This window comes from Muscardinus avellanarius (genome assembly GCF_963383645.1).
Source record: "Muscardinus avellanarius genome assembly, chromosome: 22".
In the NCBI taxonomy this organism is placed as follows: domain Eukaryota; kingdom Metazoa; phylum Chordata; class Mammalia; order Rodentia; family Gliridae; genus Muscardinus; species Muscardinus avellanarius.
This window is the reverse complement of record NC_137808.1, coordinates 1,921,602-1,941,935: the sequence shown is the minus strand read 5'-3', so window position 1 is coordinate 1,941,935 and position 20,334 is coordinate 1,921,602.

The following is a 20,334-nucleotide window of genomic DNA, read 5'->3' as shown; positions in this document are numbered from 1 at the left end:
ACCCGGCTCCTCACAGTTGGGGCGAGAATGCGCGGAATCAATAGGAAAGATTTATCTTGCAAAATAGCAGAAACCCTTTGAGAAGAGCCTTGTAGTTGAAGGTCTGTGGGGAATTTCTAATGGACCGTTTATTTCTGGCCTTTCCCTCATCCATCAGCTTGGTATGATGTAATTTCAAAGGGCTTGGGGAACTTTAAGCAGATTAAAAAGAAACTCTGAGCGGTGACCAAAGAGAGAGAGAGGGAGAGAGAGAGAAAGAGAATGAATATTGGGGAATAATTGCTGTGTTGGTTGCTGCAGCTATACATTGACAAAACAAACTTGCCTAAACAATCATACGACTCTTGTTTTCTCCTCCCCTCTAAATATTTTTTTTTTACATCAAAGAGGAAGCCTTTATGTCTAAAATGTAAGCCGGGCGTGGTGGGCACGCTTGTCATCCCCGCGCTTGGGAGGCGGAGACAGGAGGATCGTGCGGGTTCAAAGCCAGCCTCTCTGGCTTAAGAGACCCTGTTTCCAAAAAAGAAAAAAAAAAAATAAGTATAAAAATAGATCTGAGAGTGTAGCCCGGAGGTAGAAGGGTTTCCAGGAACCCCAGTACCACAAAAAAAAAAAAAAAGACTCTCTCTCTGTGTCTGTCTGTCTGTCTGTCTGTCTGTCTCTCTTCTGTCGGTAGTGGGAATTGAATACACAGGCACTCTATCTCCAAGCTACACCCCCAGCCCTTTTTTATTTTTATTTTATTTTTATTTTTATTTTTCGGTACTGGGGTTCCTGGAGGCCCTTCTACCTCCGGGCTACACTCCCAGACCTATTTTTACATTTTTATTTGGAAACAGGGTCTCCTAAGCCAGCGCGCGCGCGGCTGGCTTCGAACCTGCGCCATCCTCCTGTCTCCGCCTCCCAAGCGCGGGGATGACAAGCGCGCGCCACCGCGCCCGGCGACCCTTTTTTATTTTTTATTTTGAAATAGGGCCTTGCTGAGTTGCTGACGCTGGCCTTGAACCTACAGACCTCTTGTCTCAGTCTCCCAAATACTGGGATTCCAGGTGTGCACTACCACGTACAGTACCTCTTCATTTTTAAAAAAAAATCAACTTAAAGAAAAATCTTGTAGTTTTACTGATAATATAGATGTTCCATCTGGAATCTTCATGCCCAAACACTTAAGCTTTTTCCCCTATCAGTCATACAAAAACCTATTTAAAGAAAGTTTCTGTGTGTGTGTGTGTGTGTGTGTGTGTGTGTGTGTGTGTGTGTGTGATACTTGGGGTGGAACCCAGAGGCTTTCTACCTCTGGGCCATACTCCCAGACCTATTTTATACTTTATTTGGAAACAGGGTCTCACTAAGTTGCCGAGAGCCTCACTCAGTAGCTGAGGCTGGCTTCGAACCTGTCTCCTGTCTCCCAAGCGCGGGGATTACAAGCGTGCGCCACCACGCCCGGCCAAAGTTTCCTATTTATCAGATTGTGCATGTGAAATCGTGTTGCGAATCATCCTTAGGATTATGGCAAAGGAAGAAAGCAGAAGAGAGTAACACTTCAACACGCTTTTCTTCTTTCTCTAAAAAATAGAAATTGAGAGTCAGGGTCCACAAAAGATGTATTAGAACTTTGGGCAAGGACGGACAATAATGATTGATTCGCTGTGGTTGCTAAGGTAACTCGCATTTGAGGACACGGGTTTGCAAACTTCAGAAGGACATTCGCTCTTGGCTCTTGGTCATCTGTGATCCGGATTAACCTAAAGGGGCCGTTGGGTTTCTGAGGTGGGTCTCATCTGAGAACAGAATGAGCCGTCTGTACCACGCGGAACAAGTTATTGCTTTAATTTTTATCAACTAAAAGATTGAAGAAGTTAAAATGTGGGAGACACCTAGATAGAGAAATGCATTTCTTAGAGGCAGTAGAGAGGATTCGGAGACCTTCACTATGAGAATTTAATTCCAGGCTGCTCCAGGTCAGTATTTTCATTATCTGCGCTTGTTTGATGTTTATCTAGCGACTGTTAATATAAGGAAGAGAACGTGATATCAATACTCTCCATTATGGTCGGCATTTTAACTCAAACGCTACAGAGCCTCCCAACAGGAGAATTACTTAGATGTTCAACACCGCCATAAAATGAAATGAGGCCTGAGCTTTCTAATATTCAGCAGGAGAAGGAATTAGAAGTGGAATAATCTTTCTCACAAAAAGCTGAGAAGAAGAGTGTGCTGAGAAGGAAGGGTCGGAGGCAGCCATGGTGGCACACAGGAATTCCAGCACTTGGGAGGCTTTGAAGGTTTAAGACCAGCCTCATAAACTTAGGAAGGCCCCCCACAACTTAGGGAGACCTTATTTCCAAATAAAAAATAGGGTTGGGGGTATGGTTCAGAAGCTGAATGCTTGTCAATTCAATCCTTAGTACCACAAAAGGGGGGGGGAGGAAAAAGAAATAAAAGGAAAAGTCAGAGTTCCCCAACACCCGAATCTGAGGCTCAGTAACCAGACCTGCCTGATACCGTAAACCAAACCCAAACACCCAGCGTCTGTGTGTTGCTTGTTCTAGAGTACTGGGCGTTTCCTCTAGGCCTTTTTTGCCCCAGCACGGTGCCTTCTGGTCACAAGTTTCTGCCTCTCAAGTGTTATGCAATCAGGGACTCTTGTTTTTCTCATCCATCAACTTCTTCTTGGAAAATGAACATTGTGTTTGATTTTTTTTTGCACTGGTTTCTATTGAGGAGTTGATGTCTCGGTCAATATTGTCAGTGCTCTAACCCAAGACGACGGACAACTCAGAGGAGGAAAGACATATTTGCTCACAGTTTTGGGGTATTTCTGGGTTCGGTCCATGTTAGGCTGGGTCTGCAGAACTCAGGGCATGGTGGCAGGAGGCGGAGAAGAGTGAGTGAGGGCTCTGCCCTCGCGTCGTGGAGGCCGTAACAACAGTAACCCAACAAGCAAGTAGATCCGAAGACAAGAATCAGGGTTCCGAAAGCCACCTTCCCAGGGGCCCGCCTTCTCCGGCCACAGTCTACCTGCTCCCGTGACCACCCAGTAAATCTATTACAATGACCTCATCTACCGACTGCATTACAACCCTCATGACTTAATTAAATCAACTCTGACCGTTAAGATATGAGCTCTGCAGGGCTCATTTGATACCTAACCAGAAAAGTTGAAATGGCCCTTTTCCTACTTTCTTGATACTGGCTTCATGGACTAGGAATAAACTACTGACTAGGGAATTCAAATCTCTCTGGAAGTGTCATTAGGAGTTTCCCTAGAATGGAATGGAAGGAGACACGCAAAGATAAGGGAGGAAAATTCAGATTGGCCCTACTTGCTCAAAAGAGCTCCCTCAACCCTGCTATTGAGCTAATTTCTTCCCTTTCCTCCCTGTCCAAACTCTGCTCATAATGCACCAAGTCGTCCCTGCCATGCGCTGCTTCTCTGGAGTGACTAATAGGGCCCGGCCCAGCAATGGCCAGCTTCTTTAAGAAGTCTTCCCGAAGCCGGGCGTGGTGGCGCACGCTTGCAGTCCCAGCATTCAGGAGGCTGAGACCAGAGGATTATGGTTCACGAACAGCCTCAGCTACTTAGCGAGGCCCTTGGCAACTCAGTGAGACCCTGTTTCAAAATAAAAAATAAAAAATAGGGTTGGAGGTGTAGCTCAGAGGTAGAATGTCCCCAGGTTCTATCCCCAGTAGCAGAAAGAAAGAAAGAAGGAAAGAAAGAAAGAAAGAAAGAGAAAAAGAAAGAAAGAATGAGAAAGAAAGAGGGAAGGAAGGAAGGAAAGAAAGAGAAAGAAAAAGAAAGAGAGGAAAGAGAAAGAAAAAGAGAAGAAAGAAAGAAAAAGAAAGAAAGAAAAAGAAAGAAAGAAAAAGAAAGAAAGAAAAAGAAAGAAAAAGAAAGAAAGAAGGAAAGAAGGAAGGAAGGAAAGAAAGAAACCTTCCTGGCTTCTCATCTGCTTGCTTGAAACTGTCGTGACCTGTGCGAGTTTCTCTTTCCTGGCTTCACATCTTACAAGGGTCTGTTTATAAATATTCCCGTCACACCACCGTGAGCAGCCTGAGGGCAGAGACTGCCTCTGACTCGTGTTTTTAACCCCTGAGTTTAACAACTGCCTAGAATGTAGTTGATAACAAAGAAATGTGAATGAGGGAATACAATTCTCTTTCTGCCGTGATTTTTCTAGCGTGTGGAGGCCTTCGTGATTTTAGTAAGACACATATTTTTTGGTTTTGTTTTGCTTTTGTGGCACTGAGGTGAGACTCAGGAGCATTCTACCTGTGCACAGTACCCTCCTCAGGCCTATATTATTCTTTTATTTTTAATTTAATTTAATTTTATTTATTATTATTATTATTTTTTTGCAGTACTAGGGTGAATCCCAGGGGCAGTCTATCTCTGAGCTACACCCCAGCTCTATTTTTTATTCTTTATTTTGAAACAGGGTCTCACTGAGTTGCAAAGGGCCTCTAGTAGCAGAGGCTGGCCCGAACCGCAGTCCTCCTGTCTCAGCCTCCCAAATGCTAGGATTACAAGCATGTGCGACCACACCTGGCTTTTTATTATTTTTAAAATATTTTTGTGGCACTGGGAATGGAACCCAGGGACATTTTACCTTTGAGCTACACCCCCAGCCCTATTTTATTCTTTACTTTGAAACAGTGTCTCATTGAGTTACAAAGGGCCTCACTGAGTAACTGAGGCTGTCCACAAACTGCAATCCTCCTGTCTCAGCCTCCCGAGTACTGGGAGGACAAGCGTGGGCCACCACGCCCAGTTTAAGTTGTGGAGGGCCTAGCTAAATTTCTGAGGCTGGCCTTGAACCTGTGATCCTTCCGTCTCAGCCTCTCAAGTACTGGAATTACAACAGCATGCCATCACATTCATACAGACCCCCGGCAGCTCTACATAGCTTTATTGAGCGTGTGCTGAGCTCTGGGGTTGATGAATGTATCTGTTCATCTCCATCACATTTCTGAAAACTCTCCACGAATGCAGATAGAAATCCCCCCTCCAAAGTCCATTTATACATCATTTACAATAAATGGTTAGATGGATTGCAGAGCTTAGGCTAGTAAAGCTCGACCATTATTGATGAATCCCCAGTTGAACACATGGTAAGAAAGTATTTACATTTCTTCATACAGTATGCAGCACTGATTTTAAAACCAACCTACGGGAGAAGCAGGGGGTCTCTGAAGGGCTGAGAGGGGGAGGCTATCCTGGGTGGTTTAGGACCCCATCAGGTGCCCCACTTCCAATTTAATTTTCTTTCTTATCTCATGCATTTAAATAGATATACTTTTACTGGTGCGTTGCAGGCTGGCATCATGACCCAGCTCAGAGCGTCAGGGACCTACGTGCTCATGGCACTGGGTGGGCTGCCCCCGGCTCCCTCCTTTTCCCCATGCCTGACGCCGATATTGGCATTGGTAATTTCACCTACGCGCAATGACGCCAGTGGGAGAATTTCTACCCCCGTGTTTTCAGCTCTTTTCCCATGAAATTTTCCGAGGCAGGATGGATTTGATGTTCTCAAAATGTTTGCAAGCCAGTGATATTGTTGGTGAAAAGTAAGGAGATTAAAGAAAGAAAATAGGTCTCCATATTCTTTAGTTTCCGTAAAACAATAAAACACATTATGTAAAATCTGCCACCATTACTGTTTGCATCTGTATGTTTCAGTGGTTTCAAGATTATGAATATCATTGCGCAATATATCTCTAAAACAGGGGTCACTGGGATGGAACCCAGGGGCACTCTACCTCTGAGCTATACCCCCAGCCCTATTTTATTTTATTTTATTTTATTATTTTGAAACAGGGTTTTGCTAAGTTACTGAGGTTGTCCTTCAACCTGAGATTCTCATGTCTCCGACTCTCGAGTACTGGGATTACAGGTGTGGGCCACCGTGCTGGTTACTACTAATTACAGTAATCTGACTTAGAATAGTGTGCCGTTTTACTCTTAATTTCTCATTTCACCTTGTCTTTTAACTTATCTACCTCTTCCCTTTGGCAGGTGTATCATGGTAACATGGTAAAAGATCTTTTCTTTTCTTTTTAACTTTTCCGCATTAGAAGTAAACATTAGCATACTGAGCGTCGTTCTTAAATACCACGTTTGGGCTTTATTTCTATGATGAAAGTCTATAAAGACTTGGATTTAATGTGAATCCTCTAGCTCAGATTTCTTATTTGACAGATGAGAAGATAGGTAGAGGGAGCTAAGTGGTTTGCTTAGGATGACAGGACCAGGCACTAGCATCACAGGGACTAGTTTTCTTATCTCCTGATCCAGTGTGCTTCACCTCCTTAATGACGTTCACTCAACAGTCGAGGGTTAGTGGATTACCTGAGTCTCTCACAGCAAATTCTTTGCTGTGAATTGCACACCCCGATTCTTCCTTCCTTCCTTCCTTCCTTCCTTCCTTCCTTTCTTTCTTTCTTTCTTTCTTTCTTTCTTTCTTTCTCTCTCTCTCTCTTTCTTTTCTTTCTTTCTTTCTTTCAATTTTTACCAAGAATTGGTTGGTAGGTAGGAAGGGGAATCTTACTGATGGGATGTATCTTATAGCTGCTTGCTGTATTTTAGGTTCTACATCACTTAGTGTATCATTCTGTTTTTCAGCATTCATTTACCTTGTCTTTAAAATTAATTTGCCTTCAAAATCATAGGAGACTACATCATAAAGTAATAATCTGCCATCTTGGCCATTTAAGTGCGGAGTTCCTTTAAGTATTAGTTGGCTTCATGGTACTATAACGAAATAACCGAGGCAGGGTACTTTATGAGCAAAAGAAGACCATTTTGGCTCCTGATTCTGGAGGTTCAAGATGGAGAGGTGCAGCTGGTGATAAATTACTTGCTAGCAGAGCCCTGGGCTGATACAGAGCCTCACATGGCAAGAGGCGAGGTGTGGGGGGCACTGGAATGTGGATGTCTACCTTCTGGCCTCTCACCATCTTCTTGTAAAGCCACCAATATCTAAACATATATGTAAACATAAATCTAAATATATATCTAAACACAATATCTAAACACAATATCTAAACATCGAATCCTGATCACTTCCCAAAGGCCCCACCTCTCAACACCACAGTCAGATTAAGTTAAATTTCCTTTGTCCTTTTCTCTTGACGTGTGTGTGTGTGTGTGTGTGTGTGTGTGTGTGTGTGTGTGTGTTTCTGAGAATTGAACTCAGAGGCAATCTGCCTCTGAGCTAGACCCTCAGCCCTATTTTCTTCTTTTTTTTTTTATTTTGAAACAGCATCTTCCTAAATTAAGACACGCTAGCCTTGAACCTTCAGTCAATTCGATCGATCCTCCAGTCTCAGCCTCCCACGTACTGGGACTACAGGCCTGTGCCACCGTGCCTGCCGAGTTTCCCCGCACGGTGGGGACTCAGTTTTAATACGCAAAGCCTTGGGAGACACAGTCACACCAAATTCCGACTGTAGCGGTGGCAGAAAGTACATTTACGTGGTCCTACGATCATCGCTGCCATCTCTGTGTAGAACTCTTTGCCAGCGTACATCAACATTTCCTGCCTTTGAAGGCTGCAGGATGGTACACTGTCCCTGACCTATGGGGAATCGGTTTAAAATTTCCCAACTCCATGGTCTTGCGCCAAGAGTTGACACTCATTCCTCTTCTCCTTTTCTACCACCGAGCGACACCCCTATCCCCGTTTTATTTTTATTTTGAAACTGGGTCCCACTAGGCTGATGAGAACCAACACCCATTCAGTTTCACATTTTCAGTTCAGTACCCCACAGAATTACCTGAGCTCTTCAAGATGTCGTTATAAAGTATCTTCTGATTTGGCCCAATTGTAAGCTTTCGTCAGTGTCCCGAGCGCTTTTGAGGTGGCTGGGCTGAACTACGGTGTTCGGCGGGTTAGGGATATAAATACCTTTTCCACTGACGACATTTTTCTACCTATCTCTTGATAGACTGTTTTACAGAAATAATTTACAGAAATAATTTTACAAAGAAATAATTGCCCACTGGCCATAAAGCCCACAAGGGGTAGAGTTAGAAATTGAATTAAAAACTACAGTCATCTTCTGTTTCGTATCTGAGTCTGTCTCTTGGTATCAGAAATATAATTTACCTACATCAGCGTGGTGGTGGGGGGGATACATATCCCTGATATTATATTTTGGAGCCTTTATTTCTTTTATTTTAGGGATATTCTAGAAGGAGCCTTGCTTAAATTGTTCAGGTTTTTAACCTTTAAGGTTTATTTACTTGCTGGGAGTAAGGTATTTATTCAAAGTGATTTTATCATGATATGGATAGGTGGTAATATTTAAATAAAAAGCCAACTTTATTCAAACATATAGATCTTCGGTGAAGTACAAGTTGTAAATATCAACTTATACCGTTTAGAAAAATCTTCATGCCCTTTGGAATTGAGGGAAAATATTATTCATATCGTTTCTCTTTATGAAGCAAAGCAAAACAAAGTAAACTTTAAGGATACATACCCATACTATGTTTTATTTTATGTTATTTTTTTGGTGGTACTTGGCATCGAACCCAGGGACACTCCACTTCTAAGCTACACCCCTAGTCATATTTTATTTTTCTTTTTGAACAAGGTTCCACTAGGCTGATGAGAACCTTAGTACTTGCTGAGGCTGGCCTCGGACCTACTATCCTCCTGTCTCAGCCTCCCAAATACTAGGATTACAGGAATGCACCACCATTCCTAGCTTACTTTTATACCTTAAAGGTAATAATATCTAACACGTACTGTGTTCCACCTTTGTACCAAGCACCATGCTCTGAACCCTTTACATATATTATCAGATTAATCTCCCAGAAACCCTGTGATGTCAGTACTTGAATCCTTATTCTATAAAGTAAAAGAGAAGAGAGAGGTTAGATAGATACCTATTCTGGGTTAAAATGTATTTCCCACAGAAGATTATAGGTGAAGTTCTGATTCTCAGTATCTCAAAATGTTTCCTCAAAACCAGAGAGGAAAGAGAATTTAGTGAGGTCACTTGGCTGGGCTCTATTCAATATAACTGGTGTCCCTATAAAAAGGGGAACTTTGTACATAACGGCAGACTCACACTGGGAGAAGACAGTTCTGTGACTGGGGTGATATATGTATAGATCAAGGAACAGCCGGAGATAGGAGAAGAACTATAAAACGATTCCCTCGGACGCTCCAGGGAGAGGATGGTCTTGTGACACCTGCATTTTAGACGTCCGTCCTTCAGAACCGTAAGACAGTAAATTTCTGTCACTTAATCCGTCCTTGTTAAAGCAGCCCCAGGCGGTTGATTCAAGGTCAAACCAAGCCAGTGACCGCACTGATACTTAGACACAAATACCTCCTGAGAGCTCAATTAATGATCTATGCAGTTATTCTTTATCACATGGTCGGCAATAATATTAATATTGCTTTTATCCATAATATAGCCCGAGGCTCTTATTTTCTTTCTCTTATGCTTCCGGCTTCTGTCTACTCTGCTGTGATTGGGCACTGCTTGTGATGGGCTAGCGATCGCATCCGTCCCCCTGAAAACTAGATATGAGAGCAGTTGTCCTTATAGGAGAACCTTGAAGAATGTATGCAACAGATAGTCCCTACTCAAAGTGATTAGTAAACAGGCTGCGGTGGTGCACGCTGGTAATCTTAGTACTTGGGAGGCTGAGACGGGAGGATTGCATGTTTATGGCCAGCCTCAGCAACTTAGTAAGACCCTGGTTTCAAAATAAAAAATAAAATAGGGCTGGGTTGTAGCTCAGAGGTAGAATACCCCTGGATTCCATCCCCAGTACCACCAAACAAACAAACAGACAGACAAGAAGGGTGATCAGTGATCTGAATCGTGTGTGCGAGGCATCAGTGATACTTTAACATCTGCAACACGGCCACTGACTATAGGCCCTGTGTAGCCACCCAAACTCGAAGCCCACGTCTTCAGCAAATGGAGAGAGAAGCCCGGTGTTGAAGTCCTGCGTTTTCACAAGGATTTATCAAGAGAGAATAAAGGCAAACTCGCCACTCTGTGCCAGTGCCTGGCATCTGAGCGTGCGTCCACGGAAACATAATTCGACTTCTTAATTTTCCAGACCTGCAGATAATTGGTTCCACAGAGACACAAAGATTCATGGTCTCCATGCAGACAGCAGAAAGCTGCTTACCAGTAATCAGAGCATCAGCTCCCTTTGAAGTCAGAAGAAAAAAACACCCCGTTTGTAGAGGAAAGGGGGTGCTAAAGAGGGAAAAGGCCATTTCTGGGTTCTTTAGCATAATTACGGTGGATTATGGTTTTTTTAAATGAAGCAAGACTAACTGAACGCGACCTCCTTTACTTTCTCCCAGCCTCGTAACTCGGCCGAGGTCCCATGTCCCTTGGCATGCTGAAGAGAACACCAGAATTGGTGGGGAAGCAAGGCCAACCATTTCCCTGGTTTCATAAATTATCCTCACTCTGATCTATTAGGAAAAATTATGGGCCTCTACGCAAGGTCAAAGATGGCCTCGTGGATGAAGTCAAAGGCAGAGCGCTTTGACGTGTGGTTTCCAACCTGGAGTGTTTCTCTGAGTTGCTTTGGTCTTGTGAGTCACGGGCTGCTGTGATCTTCACTGTGTGTGTGTGTGTGTGTGTGTGTGTGTGTGTGTGTGTGTGTGTGTATGTTAGAAATACCAGATACACGTAGCTCAAAACTGTGGCAGAAAGCTTCCCAAAGGGTTACTATGGTAGACTATTGATTGATTGATTGATTAATATTGTGGATTGAAGACAGTGGTGTTTTACCTCTGAGCTAGACTCCCATCCTTATTTTATTTTATTTGTTTATATTTTGGTGGTGCTGGGGTTCCTGGAAACCCTTCTACCTCGGGGCTATACTCCCAGACCTATTTTATACTTTTTATTTGGAAACAGGGTCTCCTAAGCCAGCGCGCATGGCTGGCTTCGAACCTGCGCGATCCTCCTGTCTCCGCCTCCCAAGCGCGGGGATGACAAGCGTGCGCCACCACGCCTGGCCCTTATTTTATTTTTTAAACAAGATCTCACATAGTTGCAGAGGGCCTCGCTCAGTGGCTGAGGCTAGCTGGGAACATCTGATCCTCTATCTCAGCCTCCCAAGGACTGAGATTGCAAGTTCAGTCTCTTAAAGATTCAGTTCAAATTCTAGACTTACCCTGAATTTTCTACAATATGTTTTAATCCTCTTGTTTGGCCATTTGATAAGAGTTTGATGGCGTTTTTAGCCTGGAATCCTCTGTGGCACTTACTCCTTGCTTGAATAATTTAGATCCCGAAATAGGCAGGTTTCACATCCATAGGACACGCAGCTTTACATAGCAAATACATCATATAACCCAGGGTTCCTGTGGGTGCCCTAACCCAGTCGTGGTGCTAGAGAAATTAAGAAGACGAGGGAAGAATCCAGAATTGATGAGCTATTCTACTACACAGGTAGAACACTTGCTCATAAGTGTGTGTGTGTGTGTGTGTGTGTGTGTGTGTCCCTCCAAGTTACACCCCCAGCCCATTTTTATTTTTTTATTTTTGGAAATATGGTCTTTCTGAGTTGCCGAGAACCTCACTAAGTTGCTGAGGCTGGCCTATAACTAGTGGCCCTCCAACACACAGCATCCCGCATACAGGGATTACCCGTGTGTACCACCACACCCGGCTCATTCCCAAACTTGGCAGATTTATTATTATTTCTCACAATCCCGTGAGTTGACGACACTCTTCCAGCCTGGGTTGGTTCTGCCGGGCCTGGCACGCCTAGACCGACCTTGTTCATATGTCGGGAGGTCTAGGAGCCTTGTGCGATGGCTTGTTTCGAAGCATCTGGTCTCCCAGCCTCTCGTAGGTGCGAGAGTTTACTTTTCATGAAGCTGGCTGCTTCCTAGAGGATCTCAGAGCTTCCGGGAGCAGCAAGAGAGAGCAGTCCCTGGATAGACAAGTGTTTCCCGAGGCTTTCCTTACATCACATTTTCTGATGGATAATGGGCCGAGTCCAGAGCAGGAGCAGTGCCAGAGGATGAGGGAGCCGTGCTCGTCTCGGGGATGATGACGACAGCACCATCTCACAGGATGCAAACTCCTCCACGTGCTACTGGTTTATTCCACCCGTCCTTAAAGATCCAGTTCAAATTCTACCTCTTTAAAACTACCATGCACCTTCCTAGACTAAAGTAAACCCTATTGCCTTTTAACCTTCCTGTGTGGTTTAAGTTGCCTCTTTTTAGCTGCGTATGTTGGTGTGTGCCTGTAATCCCAGAAACTGGAAGGCTGAGACAGGAGGATCACAGGTTCAAGGCCAGCCTCGGCAACTTAGGTTGTCAGCAACTTAGTGAGACCTGTTTCAAAATAAAATAAAATAAAATAAAATAAAATAAAATAAAATAAAATAGAGATGGGTGTATAGATCAGAGTTAGAATGCTTCTAACAATTCCCAGCTCCCCAATTTTTTTTCTCTTCTTTTTTTATTTTTTATTTTTGCTTTAATTGATACTGGGGATTAAATCCAGGGGCATTCTCCCTCGGCTCTATTTTACTTTTTGATTTTTTTTGAAATAGGGTCTTTTTGAAACAGAGTCTTACTATGTTGCCGAGGCTGGCTTCGAACCCGCGATCTCCCTGTCTCAGCCTCCCAGGTACTGGGATTAGAGGAGTGTGCCACCACGCCCAACTAAATTGCCTCTTCTCTGCTTCTGATTAAGTGCTATTTTGTATTATTAGTTAACAGCATCTATCTATGCCTATTTCCTCCGTTTCTTCATCCCTTTAGCATTTATGGGGCACCAACTGTGTACTAAGACCCAGAGATCCAGAGGAAGAGAGAGACGGTCAGTGCCCGGCTCGTTTTTCCGTGGCATTCACAGCCTCAGTGCAGGCTCCTGCTGTTCTGTGCCAGCTGGGCTTTCTACCCAGAACCCAGGGCAGGTGGAGTCAACGCCCCTGGGAATGGCCTTCAGCCAGCGGTGAATGTGAATTAGTGGATAAACAGCTCAGCTTCCACCCTGCACGGCCCTTGACTGTATCAATGATGGAAAATTCGGGTAGAAAAAAAAAATCCCTAGCTTTCCTGTTCCTCGCCAGACAACCGCAAGGAAGGCATAATCAGGGGACAGTAACAGGCCTGAGCAGGAACAGGCTAGATGGTGCATTCTTTAATATACTTTTCTGCTTGGGCTGCCTAGAATGGCCTCCGAATGAACGCCCTGCTCTCAAATCCCGGTCCCAAGCACCGATGTTGGGGTAACGCAGCCTAGGCCCATAGGCTTCAGCTGGGCCTGGTGGTGCACGCTGCCGATCCCAGGACTTGGGAGGCTGAGACAGGAAGATTGCTGGCTCATGGCCAGCCTCAGCTTCAACCTCAGCAACTTAGCGAGAGCCTGTTTCAAGATGAAAGAATAAAATAAAGCCAGTGGTATAGCTCGGAGGTAGAACATCCGTAAGTTGTATCCCCTGTAACGCGCGCACACACACACACACACACACACACACACATACACACACACACACACACACACACACACACGATGCAAGTGTTGGTTTCTATTTCTACATAAGTTTTTGTATTAGTGGGACATTCAGACAAGAGAATAGGAAATTCCAGTGCAGTATAATAAGACCTAACGTTTATCATGCAGTCTCAAAGCAATTCTTTTTTTTTTTTTTTTTTTTTGGTGATACTGGGGTTCCTGGAAGCCCTTCTACCTCCGGGCTACACTCCCAGACCTATTTTTATACTTTTTTATTTGGAAACAGGGTCTCTTAAGCCAGCGCGGCTGGCTTCAAACCTGCACGATCCTCCTGTCTCCGCCTCCCAAGCGTGGGGATGACAAGCGTGCGCCACCGCGCCCGGCTCAAAGCAATTCTAATAAAAGAAAGAAATATTATTATTTTCATTTTACATAGAAGAATCAGAGGCTCGGAGAGGTCACGGGATACACAGCCCAATTGCAGCCGTGAACAGTTTGTTAAAACCAGGTCTGCAAAATTTCCACGCCGGAATTCTGCTCCCGAGTTTCAGACCCCTAACTTCCTTACTTCTCCTCGGTTGGCAGATGATTTCAGAAGGGTTTGATATATTAAAAAAATCTTAACAGGCATTGAAGGCATGGACCATAAATATGGCCCGGGTGTCTAATTAAGGAGTCCTGTCTATCTCCTAGAGCCCGGAGTGGAGGAGTGAGTCCCTGCAGCCCAGCGCTGCCCCGGGCTCTGAAATCCACTCAGCTCTTTAAGCCAGCTGGTTACTTCGAGCAAACCGCCTTTCTTCAGATGCCAGCCAGGTCCTGGGAACACACGGGCTGTTTCGTGTCATGGAGCTAGCAGCTCTTGCATCTTGGGTAACAGTCGTTGCTAGGAGTGCCTGTTCTCCAGTGGTCAGGGCCGCGGGGACGGGGGCAGGGCTTGGCTTTACCAGGTCACGGATGACAGCAGCGCATCACGGCTCATCACAGCTACAGCTCCATCCTCCAGTGTCCCTCTGTCTGCTCCTGATCACCAGGCACACTCTCCCGTGGCAAGCCAGAGAAGCAGCTTGTTTCTGAGAGCTAGTGTCGTAAGGGAATTGCGCCAGGCACTGAGAGAGCTGGGAGATGCTTTGAGGCTAATGGGCTACCTTGCTGCTACTGGGTAGGATGCCCCTCACCGTGAGAGTTCAGCACTTAACAACCTGGTTCCCTCTCCTCCTCCCCCCCCCCAACCCCCCAGATTAAAAACAAAATAGCCCGGCATGATCACACATGCCTGCCATCCCAGTACTTGGGGAGCTGAGATAGGGAGGATCGCAGGATCACAGCCAGGCCCAGCAACTTAGCGAGCGTCTCAACAACTTAGTGAGACCCTGTTTAACAAATTTAAAAAATAGAATAAAATAGGGCTGGGGTTGTAGCTCAGAGGTAGAATGCCCCTGGGTTTAATACCCAGCAACACAAATAACAACAACAAAAAATATCAGTAAAAAAGAAAACATCACCTAAAGTCCAAAACGGTTACAACCAGAGTCATGGTAAATGATTCTATTTGCGTTTGACTAACTAGACAGAGAAAACCTAAATTTGAACCTGGGTGTCACCAGGTGTGTGACTCTGGCCACGAGGCAGTACCCACCCCGTCTCTGCTTCTCTGGATAATGACTTTATCCAAGGCGGACTTAACCCAGTGACTCTATCCTAGAGTGGAACAGCTGGGGCTTTTCTCCAGGCCCCCATCGGCGTCCAAACCCACATCTCTGCCTCTCAGAAAGGACCTTAGCGTCCAGTACAGGCTGGGCAAGTTTTGCTCTAGGATTCAGCACTCTCACCGTGGGGAGACCGTGAAGGAGGTGCGAGGTATTTGTTCAGTTGATAATTGTGTTCTCTGCCCCCCTAATTTTTTTTTTTTTTTTTTGGTGGTACTGGGGTTCCTGGAAGCCCTTCTACCTCCGGGCTACACTCCCAGACCTATTTTTACATTTTTATTTGGAAACAGGGTCTCCTAAGCCAGCGCGCGGCTGGCTTCGAACCTGCGCCATCCTCCTGTCTCCGCCTCCCAAGCGCGGGGATGACAAGCGTGCGCCACCGCGCCTGGCTGCCCCCCTAAATTTTAAGCACCCAGAAGCTTCCATGTCTCTTTGCTACATAACATCTGCTTCTTCCAAAGAGGCTAAAATTTGGACTCAGAATTCCAGAAATCTTTGGCTTTGAGTTTCAACCCTATTGCTACCAGCTGCATACTGGTAGCTACATAATGTTTTCTGTATCTATTTATGCGCTTCAATGTCAATTTATTTATTTATTGTGGCACTGGGGATGGAGCCCAGAGGCATTCTACCTCTGAGCTCCACCCTCAGCCCTATTTTTATTCTTTCTTTTGAAACACAATTTCACTAAGTTGCAGAGGGCCTTACTAAGTAGCTGAGGCTGGCCTCGAACCTGTGATCCTCCTTGTCTCAGCCTCTCAAGTCCTGGATGACAAATGTTGGCCACCGTGTTCGGCTAACTTCTCACTATTCAAAGAAAAAGGACTAATTTACATGATCTGTACATTTCCTTCCTTTCTTCCTTTTTTACTTGTGTGTTTGTGTGTTTGGCACTAGGGATTGAACCTGGGGTGTTCTACCTCTGATCTATACCCCAGCCCTATATATTTAGAAACTGTCTTATTAAGTTGCTGAGAGCCTCACTAAGTTTCTAAAGCTGGCCTTAAACCTGTGATCCTCAGGTCTCAACCTCCCAAGTACTGGGATTACAAGCATGTCACCATGCCCAGTTTGAAGATCCATAAATTATTTCTTTGGTTTAAAATACAAGTTCAGAGCCAGGTGTGGTTCCCTACGCTTGGAAACCCAACATTCCGGAGGCTGAGACAGGAGGATCGAGGTGCGTGGACAGCCTCAGCTACTACTCAGTGAGGCCCTCTGCAACTCAGTGAGACCCTATCCAAAATAAAGAATAAAAAAAATAGGGCTGGGGGTGTAGCTCAGAGGTAGAATGCCCCTGCGTTACATCCTCCCTCAGTACAATAATAAATAAATAAATAAATAAATAAATAAATAAAATACAATTTCAAAGTCAGGTGGTTGGGGTTAGAGTCCCCAGCCCTTTGTCTTACGAAAGCCTATTGTTTTTCACTTATAAACTAAGAATAATGAAAGCCCCCTATCTAATAGGTATCTGCAAGAATGTGTTGGTGTGAGTGAAACTCTTTTTTTAGGGTAGCACCAGGCATGCAGTATTAATTGTAGCCACATTGGTGGCAATATTTCTGAAACTCCATCATTAAAATCAAGCAGAAAGCCGGGCGTGGCGACGCACGCTTGTAATCCCAGCATCCGGGAGGCCGAGACCTGGAGGATCGTGGTTCGCGGCCAGCCTCAGCTACTTAGTGAGGCCCTCTGCAACTCAGTGAGACCCGGTTTCAAAATAAAGAATAAAAACTAGGCCTAGGGGGTGGAGCTCAGAGGTAGAACTACCCTGGGTTCCATCCCTAGTGCTGAAAATAAAAGAAACAATCAAGCAGAGTATTACCATCTAAGCCTGAATTGCAATCATGAGTGTTCCTTTACCTGAGGAGAGATGCTTTATGAAGACATTGTTACCCGCTAAAGGGATTTCCAAAATAATTTTTTTCCTTTTTATTTTGTGGTACTGGGTGTTGAACCCAGGCGAATTCTACCTCTGAGCTACACCCCCAGCCCTATTTTATTTTATCTTATTTTTATTATTACTCAAAATATTTCAGGGGTCTTCCATAGTCTCTAGGAATCACATCAATGAATATCTATCTGCCTGGACTACTGGTTAGAAATTGGCTAGAAAATGTCCTCCTTCTTCTCCTTCTGCTTCTCCTCCTCGTCCTTTTCCTTCTCTTTATCCTTTCCAGAAATTGCAGAGAAAAAAAGAGAGAGAGACAGAGACAGAGAGAGATGGAGAGAGTGACTGTGTGTGTGTGTGTGTGTGTGTGTGAGAGAGAGAGAGAGAGAGAGAGAGAGAGAGAGAGAGAGAGAGAGAGAGAGGAGAAAGAAAGTGAGCTGGGGGAGAAAGGAGGAAGGTGGTCCTGGTTAAAGATTCTCAGCCAGCCTGGTCTGACCTTGTCCTTTTAGAAGGTGGGAAGCTTTCTCTTGCCTTAGCTCTCTCTTGGCACTGCCTACCTGGCATCCTTATTCAAATCAGACCCCAGGCAGAGGGGAGTATGTATTGCTCAGACAGGCTTGCTAGTGTGGGCTTTAATTACCCCCTTTCTTCCCAACCTGTTCATACCCAAAGGAAATCAGAGCAGAAAGAGGGTCTGGACTCTATTCTCAGAAGGAGGATCCAGCGAATAAACATGTGAAATGCCGTGGGAATTGGCATGCCGTCCTAGACGGAGACAGGCCGTGGACACTCAGCCGGGGTGACTCAGGGCAGAGCCCGTCCTCAGGTTTGGATTCAGTCGTTTTTTCCTTGTGGTCTGTAAGCGTCTACAATAAAAATCCTAATAATAGGAGCACAGCCTCGTGGGGTTCAAAAGGATCCTTAATGGAAGCGCAGCCCGATTATCCAGGGAAGCCTGGATCTTTAAGTGTGTTAGTTAAAGTCTTCTACAGGGAAAATAAATAAAAACAAACACCAGTAGGATATGCATATATATATATATATTCATATATCCACATATATATATATATCCTATATATATCCATATCCTACTGTGAGACAGACAGACAGACAGAGACAGAAAAGAACAGATTTATTTTCAAATAGGAATGAGCTCACTTGATTACAGAGACCAATATGGCTGACAATCTTCTATCTACGAATTAGAAAACCAGAAAGCCAGTGGTATAATTTAGTCCCAGCCTGCAAGCCTGAGCATAGAGTGGTTGTAGGAGAAGGTAGGAATAGTAGTAGAAGCCCAGGTCTGTGTCCTAAACCCAGAGAACCAGGAGCAACAAGGTCCAAGGACAGTAGAGAAAGTCGGCATCTCAGCTCATGCAGAGAAAACGAATTCTTAGCTGGGCACGGCGGTGCATGCCTGTAAATCCCAGTACTTGGGAGGCTGAGACAGGAGGATCACACGTTCGAGGTCAGCCCCAGCAATTAATTAGCAAGGCCCTCTGTCACTTAGCAAACACTGTTTCAAAATAAAAAAGTAAACAGGGCTGGGGTGGAGCTCAGAGGTAGAACACTCCTGGGTTCAATCCCTAGTACCACAAACAAACAAACAAACACACAAACACACAAACACAGAAAGCAAATTATTCTTGCTCTGGCCTTAGGTTGCACATGACCTCAATGTTCAGACACTGCCTGTCCAAATCAGACTGGGCAACCTTCTTGACTCAGTGAATTGATTCCCCTGCTGACCTCTTCCAGAAACACCCTCACAGAACCCCCCAAATGTTCACCAACCTTACCCACTGTGTGGTTTCTGCAAACAGGGCTGTCAGTCTCTGTTTGAACGTCCACAGCAGCAGGAAACTGTCCTGGTCTCCCGTATCTGTCCTGCCCTCTTAGACACAGAGCAAAGTGTTTTTCTAAAGCCTCCATATTTTCTCCTGGAACCTCAGATAATTTAGCACGCGCGCGCGCGCGCACACACAGACACACACACACTTCTCCAAATTCAGCCATTCACACACCTTTTTTTTTTTTTTGTGGTACTGGGGTTCCTGGAAACCCTTCTACCTCCGGGCTTCACTCCCAGACCTATTTTTATATTTTTATTTTAAAGCAGGGTCTCTTAAGGCAGCGCGGGTAGTTTTGAACCTACGCGATCCTCCCAAGCGCGGGGATTACAAGCGTGCGCCGCCACGCCCGGCTCACACACCTTTTCGATTGCTCTCTATTGGCTCCCTATAATATCCACTTAAAATTTTGCTTTCACTTGGGCTGTTTTTTTTTTTTAACTTAATACTTTAGTTTTGTCCTAAGCCAAATTGTCGAAGAAATCTTGGGTTCTAGGGGGAGGTATTTTTTATTTGATATATATAAAAAATAATCTATGTACCATGTAAAATCAGCGTATCATATGCCTGAACTCCAAATACTATTCCTTTCTTACCTTCTTGTATTAAATGGAATGAAGTAAATTGGGGGGAGATAGTAATGCTTATTACGTGTACACACACACACACACACACACACACACACATTTATATATGCAATGTGTACAAGCAATTATTATATGCCAGACACACAGTAGGCATTTTACATCTCAATGAATAATTGACGTTCATAATGAACCCAGCATTTCCTTTACATATGTTTTATAGATAAAGTGTTGTAAGTTTCCAGAGGGTAAATACTTGTCTGAAATTACATGTTTAGTGACTACAGCATTTAGGACTCTGGTCGGGGGTGGTGGTACATGCCTGTAATCCGAGTACTACTTGGGAGGTTGAGACAGGAGGATAGCAGGTTGAAGGCCAGCCTCAGCAAGCTAGTGAGGCCTTCCACAATTTAGCGAAACCCTGCTTTTCCAAATAAAAAGATAAAATAGAAATAGGGATGTCGCTTGGAGGTAGAATGACCCTGAGTTCAATCTCCACTACCACAGGGATAGAGAAAAAACTGGGGGGAGTCAAATCCCCATCTTCCGGTTTCAAACGCCAAGCTCTGTCCATTGGGCCACGGAAGGATGAGAAATTCCATTTATGGCTGAAGGAAGTTACTTCCGGTGGCTGGGTGTCTTTGTTGTAGAAGAGACCTTTGTCTCCAAACTGTCTACCGCGGATTGGAACAGTTGTCCCTGTTTTAGCTGAGGGCTCCGACTTGCTCTAAATAGCAGCTGAGTTGACAGACAAGCTTGGAGCAGGTGGGCCTCAGCCCCAATTCCTTTCTCTTGAGAAATGTCTGGGTGCATAATCCAGCCCTCGGCGTGCT